General features: G+C 39.6%; 3 long non-coding RNA genes across 4 annotated transcripts; 2 read left to right on the forward strand and 1 right to left on the reverse strand.

The window, feature by feature from the left end:
- The first annotated feature begins 541 nt into the window (after positions 1-541).
- Positions 542-3084, forward strand: LOC307014753. Its single transcript, XR_013801311.1, has 2 exons — positions 542-1195; positions 1610-3084. It is a non-coding gene; the product is annotated as an uncharacterized lncRNA (long non-coding RNA).
- A 162-nt stretch (positions 3085-3246) lies between these two features.
- On the reverse strand, positions 3247-8797 carry LOC307014740. 2 transcript variants are annotated; one of them, XR_013801308.1, is made up of 4 exons: positions 8481-8797; positions 4320-4867; positions 4005-4183; positions 3247-3815 (listed from the first exon to the last, which is right to left on the reverse strand). It is a non-coding gene; the product is annotated as an uncharacterized lncRNA (long non-coding RNA). The 2 variants fall into 2 exon arrangements; XR_013801309.1 differs by lacking the exon at positions 4005-4183 and having other exon boundaries at positions 8481-8792.
- Positions 8798-8954: 157 nt separating this feature from the next.
- On the forward strand, positions 8955-11743 carry LOC307014748. The gene is made up of 4 exons (XR_013801310.1): positions 8955-9260; positions 9581-9642; positions 10317-10403; positions 10539-11743. It is a non-coding gene; the product is annotated as an uncharacterized lncRNA (long non-coding RNA).
- The last annotated feature ends 3959 nt before the right edge of the window (positions 11744-15702 follow it).

Genomic DNA, 15702 nt, shown 5'->3' on the forward strand with positions numbered 1-15702 from the left:
GGCCTCCCACCGATGGCCTCATGCATGGCCATAAAATACGGATCTATTATGTTCCCAATCCAGGAAAATGTCACTCACTCCCAGGCTTTGTTGGGAGTGTGCCTTCGGCCAGTAAAAAGGTTATCGTTCTCGACCCTCACTTTGATGAGGGTCAGAGTGTCTTGCTCTGTCCCTGTGAAAAGACAAAGTAAAAGGTGTAGCTTACAACTGTTGGAAGATTTACAGACTGTAATGAGCGATGGATTCTAGTGTAGGCTACAACATAGCCCAAAACAAATGATGGTGCTGAATGCTAAACAAAGTTCTGGTTGATTGAACACTCTTACAAAAAAATTAACGTTCGCACTTTTAAACATCATGGCAGGCTGTAGCAGGATTGGGTGTAGTTAACATGTGGATAAAAACATAAAAAATATCAGGTGAAATGTCAATAAGGATTGCGGTCAGAGGGCTCTAACTGCATACAGACGGGCGGAGTTGGATCGCGCATTTCACTTCTTAAATAACTAATGCAACGTATCATTATCAACACTTACATTTGTGCAATGCTCCCGCCATGGTTTTGAAATGATTCCAGCGGTTTGTCACGCCTATTTTATACCCAACGTTCCCGGAAATGCATCCGCGAAGGAGCCGCGAAGGACCGTGGAGGACCCATCAGTGTATCCTCGGTTATAGCTCCTCCAGAGAGCCTCCTCTACGCTCGACGCTCGATCCTCGGTCCTCGAAGAAATGAGGTGTGTCCTTCAACATGGCGCGCTGAAATTCATTTCCGGGTCACCACCGGAGGATAGAGGAGTCGAGGAGTCGAGGAGGGAGATTTTGACGAAATGAGAAAGGGCCGAGGTTTACAGACAACAGACAACAAACCGTGGTACCCATGAATTTCATGGGTACCACGTGACGTCACTGTATTCTGGCGCCGCCATTTTGGTGTCCGGTCACAGCAAATCATTACAACAACAGAGAACCGAGAACACGGAGGAAGCAACAGAGAAAGACACATCGTGATGAATAATAAAGTTTTGTGGATATGCTTGGGATCTGTTGTGCTGTGGGCTGTGACAATAGTAGCCAGAGGAACCCCGGACTACAGTTTGTATCGATCCCCAAAGACTTAGACCCTCGTAATAAATGGCTGGCTGCCATCAGAAGGGATCACTGGCAGCCGACATCTAACTCCAGATTTGTTCCGGTAAGCTCTTCACTTATTGTTATCTTTTAGCTTATTTTGTCAGAAATAAGTTTTCAAAATACTTCAACATAGATAATTGAGTTGCCGAATAATAATTAACGTTAGCAGTGTAATGGTAACATAGCACGAGTAAAATATTCCCAGTTTTGAAAGGACTGCATTAGTTTTGCTCTGTGTTCCTTTACGCTTGAAACCGACTGCATTTGAATAAAAGACGCATTTCTGGCAGAAAACTGAGAAAGAAATTGCAGTTCTCAATATTATTGAATGCATGCCTTAAATTAGTTGTGTATTTATATTACATGTATTATTGCTACTTTTACTTAAGTTAAGGATCGTAATACTTGTCATTATCTTATAAGGAGGCCTTATACACACATTAATATTCTACCATGTTTGCCTCTGTCTGCTTAGGAAGTAAACATGACAACCCCATGAGTCCTGACTACATCCCCAGCCTGTTTGCGCACACGTCAGCTGGACAGCGGCAGAGAAGCATCTATGCCACCAGCAGATTTGAGCATACTCAGCAGATGAAAAGGAAACGGACTGAGACTTTGGTTCCTGATAGTGACCATGAGAATGTGGCACCTTCCAGCACCAGTGATGCCACTGAGCTTGACATCACCTTAGTTGAACAGGTAGAATGTGTGAAAGATGACCACAGTTACTCTCAACTCAAGCCATTTTTAGCTCAGGTATTGTGGAACCATGTTCAAATGCAGCCTGCCAAGCTACAGTCAAGGCATTGACAAACGAGTGTGCACGATTAAGAGCTGAGGTTAATTGCCTTAAGAACCAAGTTACTGTGCTGTCTTTCAATGAAGAAGCCTTCAAAGGAAATTATGAGATGGTACAGGAACTAACAGGCCTACCAAGCTATGCTAAAATGATGGTTGTTTTTGGCTTCCTGTCTGGGTTTGTGAAAGCCGGTCCAAGACTGACTCCCTTTCATAGCTTTATATTAAAATTGATGAGAATGAGGCTTAACTTACCTTTTATATTTTTTGTTTATCTTTTTCATATGTCTAAGAGCAGTGTTGTCAGAATGTTCAACAATACTTTAGATGTCATGTATGTCAGACTGTCACCACTTATATTTTGGCCCTCAACAGATCAAATTCAGGTTAGTCTGCCCATGTGTTTCAGGGATAATTTTAGCAACTGCACTTCCATCATTGACTGTTTAGACATTTTTGTAGAGAAGCCAAAGAATTTAAGGGCACGTGCACAAACATACGTCCTATTACAAGCACCACAACACTGTAAAATATCTAATTTCTATAACACCACAGGGTGTTACATCCTTTGTGTCAAAGGGCTGGGGGGGGACGCACAAGTGAAAATTACATTACAGAGAACTGCTCATATCTTGAGAAATTATCACCAGGAGATGTTGTTCTTGCTGATAGAGGCTTCAATGTGAAAGACACTGTGGGACTGTATAATTTTTCACAGTTGAAAATACCAGCATTCACCAAAGGCAAGCAGCAACTGCATCCACTGGAACTTGAATCCACAAGGGGACTCACTGCCGTCAGGATCCATGTGGAAAGAGTCATTGGCCTGGTCAGGAACAAATACAGCATCCTTTAGACTAGAGCACCATCCCGCTGTCTCTTTGCCAAGCAGCCACTCAAGGACCACCTACTTCCCTTGACAAGATGGTAACAGTTTGCTGTGCTCTTTGTAATGTCTGCCCATCTGTGGTACCCACAGAATAGATAGATACTATTTGTAAGTCGCTTTTGATAAAAGCGTCAGCTAAATGAAACAAAATGCTTATTGTGTATTCCCTTTTTTATGTATGTTGGATCTTCTCTCTATTATCTTTACAATTAATACATTAAAATGTCCAGTTTTGAAATAATAAACATCACTTTTTCCAAGTATTTGTTCCTTGAGGTTTTTAAAATTCTCCTACTTATACTACAATGCATCTGCAAGTATTAGATACAGTTATTTATTGCACAATCTACAGTGTATGAATATGTAAGCTTAATGTGTAAACCAAAACCTGACCATGAAGACAAAAGAAAAAGACCAGTGTCTGACAAGAAGAGCTTATTTATTGTCAGCTTCTTAATGTCCCTCAGATGTTTTGTAAGAGGTTGCAGTGGGGGAGAAGCGTGGCACAGTAAACCATTTACCCAACAACTCTGGTAGTATCCCCGTTCTAATGAAGTTTACCACCTTTGAATGTGCAACATCAAAAAATGCGACATCAAACATGATGCGCTGTTTAAAAAGTTATTGAGGTGTCCACACAACAAAATCACAGAACATTACCTCTGCGACACGCATTTGTGCCTGCACTTGATACATATAGCTGTGATTCAGCTTTGGGCTCATCACACCTCCCTCAGGGACAGTCAGGCAGAACCGCGAGTCTTTGGTGCATTCAAGTAGACTGCATTCTTTAGCGCTGAAAGGACACTTAATTTCTAAAATGCCAGGCTCATGGCAAGCACAGGTCACGAAACCATCTGGGGATGGACCAATCCATGGCAGCTCTGGGTTGAGGATGAGCCCTGATGCTGCAACATTGATGTCTTCATGGTGATCTTGTATAGCCACCAGTTAAGACTTTTTGGCAGTGTCCTCGTTTTGTAAACCCCATCTGAGGAAAAGAACATGTTATTTTGGGAAAAAAACTCATCACTTTAAAAAGTCCCTCAAATACTGTTATTAGAATGTTAAAATCTTGTTTTACCCTCATAATGTATAGTTACTCAATTATTGTATTTATTCATGATGAAGTATTAGAAAGAATGTATGATTTAGTTTTGCTGCCTAAATGTATATATACCTGGTCGCTTCAGTGGAAAACTGAGAGGAGCGAGGATAGCAAACTCTTTTAATCAAAGACGAAGAGCGCTCTGTCTTGGCTGCCTCATGGAAGGATGACGCAGTAACTCTCCCTGCTCTCTGCTCAAACCAGACCCTCGACCTACTCTGTTTCCTGGTCTTCTCCTCAACTAACAAACACTCAAAAGGAATTGAACTATCAAAAGAGCTGTAATTATCAGAAAGCAGTGAAGTTATTCTTAATGAATATAGTGATGTTTAGGATTTAGCATTGTGACACGCTTTTATTTTACCGTAAGCCATTTCTATTTCTTACCTGCTCTGGTGTGAGATTCAGCTCCTCAAAGACTTTGGCACCCTCCTCTAGCAGTGCAGGCAAATCCAGTACAAGTCTGCTGCTTTATACAGATTGGTAAGGGGTGTTGGCAGATCCAATTGTACAGTCTTTGGCGTGTATCTGTGGGAATGGCCTTCAATGACCGTCAGGATAGCACTTTTCTTGGGCTTTGTCTCTTCTTCACTTTAGTGGAGTTGTTCACAGAATAACTTGAAATCATCAGCAGATGGTCTCATGTGCTGAAACAGGTCTTCGGTTTGAACTTGCTCTTTAATGGCGAAGATGTTAGACACCTCATCGTACTTCACCATTTTAGTGCTAGGCTGTGTCCATGTGCATGGCTTCTCTGTGCATGTCTGGTTTTCTCTTTTCTCAACAGCAGCCAAAACTGTAAACATAAGTGCTGCTGCGTGGGAACAAACCTCTCCTAACCCTGCCATGCATGTACAATGCGCCACTGTCCCGTCCTCCTGCACCACAATCCATGGAGATGTTGGTTTGCTGTTCAAAGCCTGGGAATGATTGACCTGTTAAGTGAAAAATGCTGTACATTAATTTTGTCATATAAAATCTAAACTCTCCTGAGCTTGTACAAATGTAAGATTCAAAGGTTTATTGTCAAATACAATAGCTACAGCGCAGATTGGCATTTAATATCTGAAGTCCCAGGCTGCTCCAAAAGTCAGTAGGGCCTGGCTCATTTCGTGGCATCTGCAGGCAGTGGCAAGTACTTCCGGCATCTGCCACAAAGGCCGCTACTCCGTGGTATCTGTGGCAAGTATATGCCACAGATGTGGTATCTGTGGCAAGTATATGCCACAGATGCCACAACTTGCCGTGGCAAGTATATGCCACAACCATGCCACAACTTGCCGTGGCAAGTATATGCCACAACTTGTCGTGGCAAGTAAATGTCACAAGTTAAGAGAAAGTTTATGGTAGCTGCCACTCGCCTTCCGTGGCAAATGCTGATATTTAAACCCGTATTTATCGCGTAAAATGTTGCTGTTTTGGCATGACTTTATCGGACTGATCTGTACACAAGACTGATGATCTGTTACTGATGGTCCGATCTCTATTTTTCAAAAAGATTAAACATTATATGTTCTATAGAATTTACTTGGAGAACGTGGTTTGTTAAAATAAATAAACGTGCTATTTTTATGATAATACTCAAGATATATTATTAGTAAGTTGACATAAAGATCTAACATTGTTGAGCAGAGGTGGGAAATAGGCTAACTTGTATAGTCAAGTAGCCTACTGTACTTGTGATTTAGAAATAGCCTACTTGTGCTTTAGTTGAGTATGTAAATGGTATGTTACGTAGTCTTACCCCACTACAATTCAAAGGTAAATTGTGTAATTGTAGCCTACTCTCCTACATTTATTTAATACGCTACCTTTAGTTACTTACTACAGCTGCTGCTGTTTGGTGCCAAAACACAGTTTTTGAGGAGGACAAGGATAAGGATAAGGAAAACCAAGCGCAAAGCCTACAACACTGAAAAGCTGGCAAGGGGAGACGGATGAGCATGACTCAGCGTTCTGTCAAGAACTTGAACAATATAAATTGTTCGCCAGTTTCAAAACGCAATAAAACGGTGGATAAAAAAGCATGCATTGTGTCTTGATTTGTAATATACTGTCATGATTGTCTTAACATGGTTTGTTTAGATTCACTGATATCAATATCTAATAAGAATAATCTGAAGCATTTAAATAAAAATGTTCAACCAGAATTAAAATATTAAACAACAAAACAGATACAATGACATTAATCTGTTTATTAACAATGAAAACAATACAAATTAAGTACATATGCCTGGATTTAAAATAACACATTTATACATGTGTACAATCAAATATAACTGTCCTTTGCCTCATTTATAAAATATAAATCTTAGTATCTCACTAGCAGTGGCAACTGCAATCAGTTACAGCTGCCCTAAGTCTGTAGCCAAGTCTAATAACACCATTGTACACGTTGCTGTGTCAATACAGATATTTATTTTTTAATTATTTGTCTTTACTAGTAACAATACACCTGGTTATCGTAGCAAGCAGTGGAAACTCCCCTCAAGAAGCGACAATTGCCAAGGGCTTGCGTTGCAACGCTCACTTGCCAATATTTCTTTTTTTATTACAATATAGGCCTATGTTTAGACTACTATCATAGATATAGCACGTTTGTTTATTTTAGCAAACCACGTAGGCTATTCCAAGTAAAATTGAATATAAATTATCATTTATTATCTTTTTGAAAAATAGAGATCGCACATCAGTCCTGTGTACAGATCAGTCCGATAAAGTCATGCCTAAACAGCGACATTTTACACGATAAATACGAGTTTAAATATCAGCATTTGCCACGGAAGGCGAGTGGCAGCTACCGTAACATTTCTCTTAACTCTGGCATCTTGTGGCAACTCCCGTTCAGCATGCGCAAATGCAACGGCAAGTTGTGGCATATACTTGCCACGGCAAGTTGTGGCATATGCTTGCCACGGCAAGTTGTGGCATCTGTGGCATTTACTTGCCACGGCAAGTTGTGGCATATACTTGCCACGGCAAGTTGTGGCATCTGTGGCATATACTTGCCACAGATGCCACAGAGTAGTGGCCTCTGTGGGAGATGCCACAAATGCCAAGGCACATGCCACGGCGAGTAGTGGCAACACTCATTGTGTTCTAGTATGATAAATAAAATAACATTGTACCTTGAAAATCAATGCATTCGTTCATTTGACACGTTGGTGGTTTTAGGTAGGCTATACAGCGACCCCTGGCGGTTCTAGTGTGAAGTAAAAGTAGAAGTAGCCAACCTAAATGTTGGAATACTCTGTTACAAGTAAAAGTCATGCATTAAAATGTTACTCAAGTAAAAGCACAAAATGATTAGCATAACAATATACTTAAAGTGCATATTACATGTTTTCATTATAATGATTGATCATGAAAGTGTTCTCAAAGCTGGTAAAGGTGCAGCTAGTTTTAATGACTTTGTATACTGTAGTAGGGTATCTTGTGAATTTACTCCAGGAGTAACTATAAAGTCTGATTTAAGACTTGATTATATGTATCATCATTAATCAGAATCTGTAGTAAGTAACTAAAGGTAGCGTATTAAATAAATGTAGGGGAGTAGGCTACTACGTAACATACCATTTACATACTCAACTAAAGTACAAGTAGGCTATTTCTAAATCACAAGTAAAGTACTTGAGTATACAAGTTAGCCTATTTCCCACCTCTGGTCAACAATGTTAGATCTTTATGTCAACTTACTAATAATATATCTTGAGTATTATCATAAAAATAGTACGTTTATTTATTTTAACAAACCACGTTCTCCAAGTAAAATCTATAGAACATATAATGTTTAATCTTTTTGAAAAATATGATCGGACCATCAGTAACAGATTATCAGTCTTGTGTACAGATCAGTCCGATAAAGTCATGCCAAAACAGCAACGTTTTACGCGATAAATAGGCTACGGGTTTAAATATCAGCATTTGCCACGGAAGGCAAGTGGCAGCTACCGTAAACCTTCTCTTAACTCTTAACTTGTGGCATTTACTTGCCCCGGCGAGTTGTGGCATATACTTGCCACGGCAAGTTGTTGCATATAAGTTGTGGCATATACTTGCCACGGCAAGTTGTGGCATGGTTGTGGCATATACTTGCCACGGCAAGTTTTGGCATCTGTGGCAAATCTTGCCACAGATACCACGGAGTAGCGGCCTCCGTGGCAGATGCCGGAAGTACTTGCCACTGCCCGCCACTGCCCGCAGATGCCACGAAATGCGCTTGCTGTCTCTCCCAAAAGTAGGCTACAACATACAATATCCTTAAGACATAAAAAAACAAGTAAAGATAGAGCAACACGAAATATAACAATAATGCAAGTGAAAGAGAATCGTGAAATAAACATGGACCTCTTGCTTACGTAGAAAAAAATAAGAATTAATTTGTTATTGAAAGAAGAGTATGTTGCTTTAAAACAATATAGCTAGCTGGAGTTATGATGATAGCTAGAAATACCATTTGCTAGCAACTGGCTAGCAAGCTAACATCATCACTTTAGACATAAATACAACTATAATAACACGGTTTATGATTGTTGTTAAATTACTTACCTTCGCTGTGATCACATGTAGGTGTGTCTTCTCCACATGCCATATCTTGGTGTCGTTCACCCACCCGGCAACGGCGTATTGATAGGCATCCGTGCTCTTAAAAGCCTTCAGGCTCTCTCCGGTGAATGGAGATGGATTGTGAACAAGATAAATATATATGTTGGGGAAGACACTTATTCGAATTCAATAAACAAAATACAGTTGGAGGTAATAAATAGGGATCGCATCCAATAATCGCCGTCTTTAAAAAATATCTCTGTCTCTCTTTCCCGTTTAAATGTGCTGCGTTTGCTGCCATGACGAGTGTAAACAACAAACTGTCAGTCGGTCACAAAGATGGCGGCGGTCATTCCGGAAATGACGTACTTGGTACCCATGAGGCGAAGTCCCTCCCCTTCCGGTGGACCTCCATGGGACCTTATTTTCGGAAAAATTATGTATTGAAGTGAATGGAGTGAGAAAGATTATCTTTCGATCCCGTTTGAATTGTGCCACGAATTACACATATGATGTTTGTCAATTTAAAAGATAATTTTGCAAGTCAAAAAAAAAATAATGTGTCGTAAAACTGTGAAGTAACACATTTGTTTGTGTGAAACGCTGAATGAACTACATCTCCGGTCTAGCAGAACAACACACGTCTCCAAGATGGCCGTCACTAATGACAAGGCTGTAATGCCAACTAACGTGCTAGCTACTAGCTAGGTAGCTAACTTGATCCAGCCACTCCTGGTCCTTTCATCAGACGGGAAGCGAAAGAACGAGCAAGACCCATTGCTGGTATGATAACAACCTGGTACTAAGCACACAGGCATCTTGTTAAAGTTATCTTATCTTAGCAAAGCAGATCTTAGCCATCTCTTAGTGGAGGAAAACAGTTATGAAATCACTTACGCGGCTCTGGGATTTGTAGTCTTTCTAGTGTTTTTCATGGTCTTATATTTCAACAGTTTTACGACAAACTGTGACTTTTTTGACATGGAAATTATTTTTTAAGATTGACAAACATCATATGTGTAATTCATGGCACAATTCAAACGGGATCAAAAGATACGTTTTCTCTCTCCATTGACTTCAATGTATTATTTTTCCGAAATAAGGTCCCATGATGCGGAAGTAAGTGGGCGTGACTTCGCCACTATATATGGCGCACCGAGTACAGGTAATTAACGTATTGTGGTTTTAGATATAATTACATACTATTTAGGTTCTCGTTTGTTTGTCGATGTGGCTGTTTAGCGCAGTGTAATTGTGTTTATTTTTGCTGATTTGTATTTTAAATATTAATTGAAGGTGTCTTTCACATTTGAATGTTTTTTTATTTAAAACATGTATTAGCTGCTATACTGTAGACATGTACATATGTATAATTATATTATTATTTTAAGTGTGGTTTAAAGTTAAATGATAGTTATTGGGTAGAGCCAAGTAACCCAGGTGGATGCAATCAGGTAATTAGGACAGAGCCTCTGTTTTTAGATGGGGTTTGTGGCCATGCTGTAGGCCTGACATTTAAACTAGCTGAAGGGCTTTCTGTTCAAACCACAGTGACATCTAGATGTTGTTTTGTGCATAACATATCAACCAAAGAGTAGAGCTGGCTGAATCAGATGGAGTTAAACTTTTTTTTTTTTTTTCAACAAGATATCAAGACACAAAATGTACTCTACCAAATGGTGGTGCTGGCAGTTAAAGGGTTACCTTCTGAAAGTGAGGAAGTATGACCAGCTTCGTCCCATAGGATTATACAGGCCAGTCCATTGCTGCTTGTTTAAGGAGTTAACTATTTTCAATATTAAAGTCACTTAAATTGTATTCTATTTTATTCACCTACAGACAAACAACACAACACTCCGTGATGGAGCACGCCCAGAGCTCAACAAACTGGACTCGGACACCTTCCAGTGTCCATTCAGTTTATAGGTAAAAATATTATTGTTGGTGACATGATTATTTATTGCTCTCGCACAAATACCTTGTTTCAAAGAGCATATTTACAAGAAATTCATTTTGGTTTGTTTCTAGGATCCTCTAAACCACTTTCTGTCTCTTTTTTAGGTTATAATGTTTATAAATGCCATCTCAAATGTGTGGCCAGCAGCCATTATCACTGTGGCTTTTGCCCAACAATCATTGGGAGAAAGGAGATGTTCTTTAGTCACTTTAAAAACTGCTGCACCGAACATCCAACTACGTTGGTGGCGGCCCCAGCAACCACAACAAGTCCTCCAGTGATGGCCCCGACGACAGCTCCAGTGATGGCCCCGACGGCCGCTCCAGTGATGGCCCCGACGGCCGCTCCAGTGATGGCTCAGACGGCCGCTCCAGTGATATTTCTGGCTGCTGCAGCAACATGGCACAATATTTCCACAGCCCCCAAAATATTGATGTCAAAGCGCAAAACCACAACATGTTGTTTTTGTAGCCTACAACTAAAAAGGAAAAACCTACAAATGCACATACAAAGGCACCACTCATCCAAAACATCGGACATCACAGCAAATCGCCACCTAAAATCACAGTGCATAGATAAAAAAAGGGGACATTTTGCAGTTTCCAGGACCTTTAAGGGTCCTGTGCACTGTATTCATGTCCAAAAATCTAACTTGGGTATCACCTGTCAGTTGGAAACGTGCAACAGGGCATATGACTATGCACGAAGAAGTGGGCTAGTCGGGTTTGAGTGCGTCCATGTCCAGTCCTTGACGTACAGCCCTCGGGCCACCAATTCACCTATTGTTCACGATGAAGGGATTCTCATAGACATGGTAGTGGGTTACTACTCCTAAAACACATACTACATAGAACTTATGGTACATGCAACATTTGTTTTGTGTGGTACTGTGTCATTCTGAATCGAGCCTGGATCATTTTTGGAGGAGTTAAACCGTGCATGTCAAAATAATTGACTGTCTACAGATGCCCCTGGACACTGACGAGGACCACTCCTATAACAGGAGGCCTTAAAGCTTCCTTCCTAAAGAGTCGGTTAGTGAATGGACACATTAAAGTGTATAACCCCTGATGCATGTGAATTTATAATATTACATATATGACTTCTTTATACCATCTTGTCTTATCAGTGAGATGGAACTTTGTTCTCATGACCTCACCAAGAACATGAGTGAGGAAGCGCACCAAAGACTGAAGGACTTCAGTAAAAGATTCTGAGGAGTTTTTAAATAGGCTTTAAACTCCTGCAGGTCAGTATTTTTTTAAGTTGACCAGCTCTGATTTTCCACATGATGTTCTGTTCAATAAATGTTCATTGAGGAAAACGGTATCAGTGTCTTATTTTATATTCATCACAGTGAATGCTGAACTTGCCGGACCATATACTGTAGTTGAAAGTACACAATGAAACACTGGCTTGCTTGTATCAAATCAATAAAATTCCCACATGCCCTACCCCGGAACCTGCGGTCTTCAGACTCTGGCCCCCCGCACCAACCTGCGATCCTTCGGGGACAGAGCCCACGCTTGACGCCTTCAAAAGGGCCCTCAAGTCCCATCTGTCTGCCAAGGCCTTTTGCCCCAAATCTATTTGTTGTTTTGTCTGTTTTTCTTATGTTTGTTTCTACTCCTGTTTTTCTTTTTAAAGCGACCTTGGGTCTCATGAAAGGCGCTATATATATACAATTATTATTAATACATCCCATACATCATTGGAACGGTAAGAATCTCAGCTACAACACTGACTAAAGCCTTTCCATCTCCAGTATGCCTACATGACAAGCATTTTTATAATATACAGTAAACATATCTTTGACTTATTGCAAAATTATAAAATGAAATTCACCCCTGCTGTCATTCTGGCTTTCACTGTTCAAATGAGATGTCAACCATCAAAATCGGATAAGGGGTTCCAAGGGGTTCTCAAACGGATAGGTTATTAATGTATTTTCCTAATAGTTGCTTAACATGCTACAATAATATTTGCAATTCGTTTTTAATCTGCCAAGTACGGTCTCTCAGCCACCGTAGTGTCGTGCCAGGTGGGCGTGTCATGTAGGGGGCGTGTCGTGTAGTGTCGTCAATTCGCTTTTAATCTGCCATGTACGGTAGTGCCCCCATAGGCACTAGAACCATAGATATATATATCTATGGGAAAAACAATAGACGCTACCGGTGTCGGTACCAGATGTGTTCGGGGTACCATATGTGTTCGGGGGCCATCTCTTACCAATGACGTCACGCATTATACGCATTGTGATTGGCTGTACGGTAATTTACCCAGGGGTGCTCGGGGGCAAATCACATCTACAGATCATGACGAACCGAATTGAATTATTCCTATTCTCCTAGCGTGTGAAAATGTTTGTGAAAAACATGTTAAAAAAACATGAAAACGGAGCAATGGCTGTACGCCATTGGCTGTACGGCAACTCAAGAGGACCATCATACACGGCCAAATTCCGAACATTTAAACATAGCCTACACTTCATTCTTTACTTTGTCCGTTATTATATGTAGAAGATGAACTACCTCTCTGAAAGTTCCCAATGTGTTCATTTTGATGGGCTGTCTTCTGAGTGGTTAAACATCACTAATGATTTCCTGACTTCTGACTGCTTTGGATATATAATTACACCACAATAAGGTTTTACTATCACAGTGCACTGAGATTTGTGACAAACTGTAAAGCACTTACGCATCACTGTACACTGTAAACCAAGGCGGTTTTGCCATCACTTACTGTACTGAGGCTCAGTCACTGGTACATTTTCATTTACAAAGCCATGTTGGATAAAGTACCATCTTATATCTGCTGCTCCCTGATCTCTCGGCAAATTGAAAGTACTTATTGCCTGAGATCTCATGCTGTGGTTTTATTAAATGTGCCAAGTGCTAGGACTGTCTTAGGGAAGAAAGCTTTTAGATGTGCAGCTCCACTAACTTGGAACAGTCTGCAAAAAGAATGTAAAATTACCAAGCTGGTACCACTACATGTTTTTAAAGCTCAGTTGGATGCTCCACAGTCAGATGCTGTTGGTACCTGTACATGTGGATAGATATGTGATTGTAATCCCTGTAATTTTTGCTGTATGATGTCCTTTTGTTGTTCTGTTGTTTATGTTTTTATGTCTTCATGTGGAACCTACTGCTGCAGGTCTCCCTTGAAAAATAGATCATTGATCTCAATGTGATTTTACCTGGATAAATAAAGGTTTTGAATTGAATGTCGAGCATTAACTGCAAGTCACTCAAATGCATAAACTGGAGAATAATTATGTTACAAGTGTTACAGAAAACATATCCAAGTGTAACAAACATCCAGTATTAACCTTACTGTTTTTTACTAACAGTAGCCAACTAATAGTTTTCATAAAGTGCATATTTATTCCAAACTCACAATATATATATATATATATATGTAATAAAACATAATGCACAATGGTACACAGTATCCAAACTCTTTAGGCACTGGTCAGAGGCATTCATGTAAAGCAGATCACCAGAATCCAATACTGGTAAAAACGTTACAGAGATCAAATGTTTCCTTGTCTGAAAGGAGAAACCTAATTTTAAAACAACATTTTCAGTGTGTGACTTGAAAGATAAGTTCTGATCAATAATAAAACCTAGATATGTGTATGTAGTGACCCTTTCAATGTCAATGTCAGTCCCTTGAACAGTACAAATGTTGGGGAGAAAATAAGTTAACTTTTTGCCATTTGAGAATATCATGAGTTTGGAGTTGTCTGCATTTAATACTAACTTGAGTTGAGATAAATGGGATGGAATAACATCAAAGGCAGACTGGAGGAAATCAAGACTTTGCTCTATAGAAGAGGATGAACAATAAATAACAGTATCATCTGCATAAAAAGGGAAAGCAGCATTTGAAAAATTATTTGAGATTATTTACATATATGGTGAAATTATTGGTCCTAATATGGAACCTTGGCGCACACCCTTTCAAATCCAATCAATCAAATCAAGTTTTATTTATATAGCACATTTATAAACGATTTTTGGTCGAGCCAAAGTGCTGTACAAATAATAAAAATACCCTACAGTAAAGACATTTTACAGCTAATACAACAGCAGTTTGTTCAGAATATCAGTATGAGAAGAAAACGACACCCTCTGTCCTTAGACCCTCACAAGGAAAAACTTCAAGAGAAAACCCACAGTTTAAAGGGAAAAATGGGAGAAACCTCGGGGAGAGCAACAGAAGAGGGATCCCTCTCCCAGGACGGACAGACGTGCAATAGATGCCGTGTGTAAATCGAAGAGATAATACATTTTACAACATAGGTAGACCGAATGTTAGGAAATGCATGCGTCTATAATAATAGGATGAATCCACGAAGATGTCAACAATCCTGTGGGAGCCTTCAGGGAGGCTGCACGATGAAACCACGACCCGAAGTCCACGACTTAATCCAGAACTCAGGATCCAGGATCCAGGATGCGGGACCACAGCAAGAGGATCAGCCTCGTCTCAAGATCCCGGCGTTGAAATAGACACAAAAGAAGAACAATTTGGCTGGGTTAATTGGAACATGAGAATACACAGATACAGACAGACAGAAGGAAGAACAAGCACTCCCTTTGGAGTGATTTTTTTTAAATATTGAAGTTAAATGCATAAATCTGGTGCACTTTGAGAGCAAAATGAAGAGATATATGGATACCTCTCAACATCCATATGAAACAACTGTAAACAGATGTAATATGTCTTTATGGATTCGATTGTGGACTTGATTGTGATTGCTGCACATTATCCCTTTCTTAATAAATACTTTTTTTGATAATTTATTATATAGAAAAGTATATCATATTGATATATAATTTATTGATAATATATAATATAATCAAATATAACAATCAAAACGAAATAAGTAGTATTAATTATTAGGGCTAAAAATATTGTACATGTGAAATAGTTGTATGTATTGATTTAAATTGACATGCATACGCTAAGACAAATAGTCCATTGTTACTGTTTGAACTAACGTACCAACAGCACTGAACATATTACATATTACCTACCATATTACGTTATATACTTCTTACCTTCGATTTCTCTTGTTCTTCTCCTCATTCGTCTTTTTTTTTCTTCAAGTTTGTATTGTATTTCTTCAAGTTTTTATCTTGTTGGTCGAATGCACTTAAGCGTCAGCTAAATGCAATGTAATGTAATGATAAAAAAAAAACTCTATACTCTAGACAGCGTGGGTAAATTACCGTACAGCCAATCACAATGCGTGACGTC

Source organism: Notothenia rossii, assembly GCF_949606895.1.
Source record: "Notothenia rossii genome assembly, chromosome: 1".
In the NCBI taxonomy this organism is placed as follows: Eukaryota; Metazoa; Chordata; class Actinopteri; order Perciformes; family Nototheniidae; genus Notothenia; species Notothenia rossii.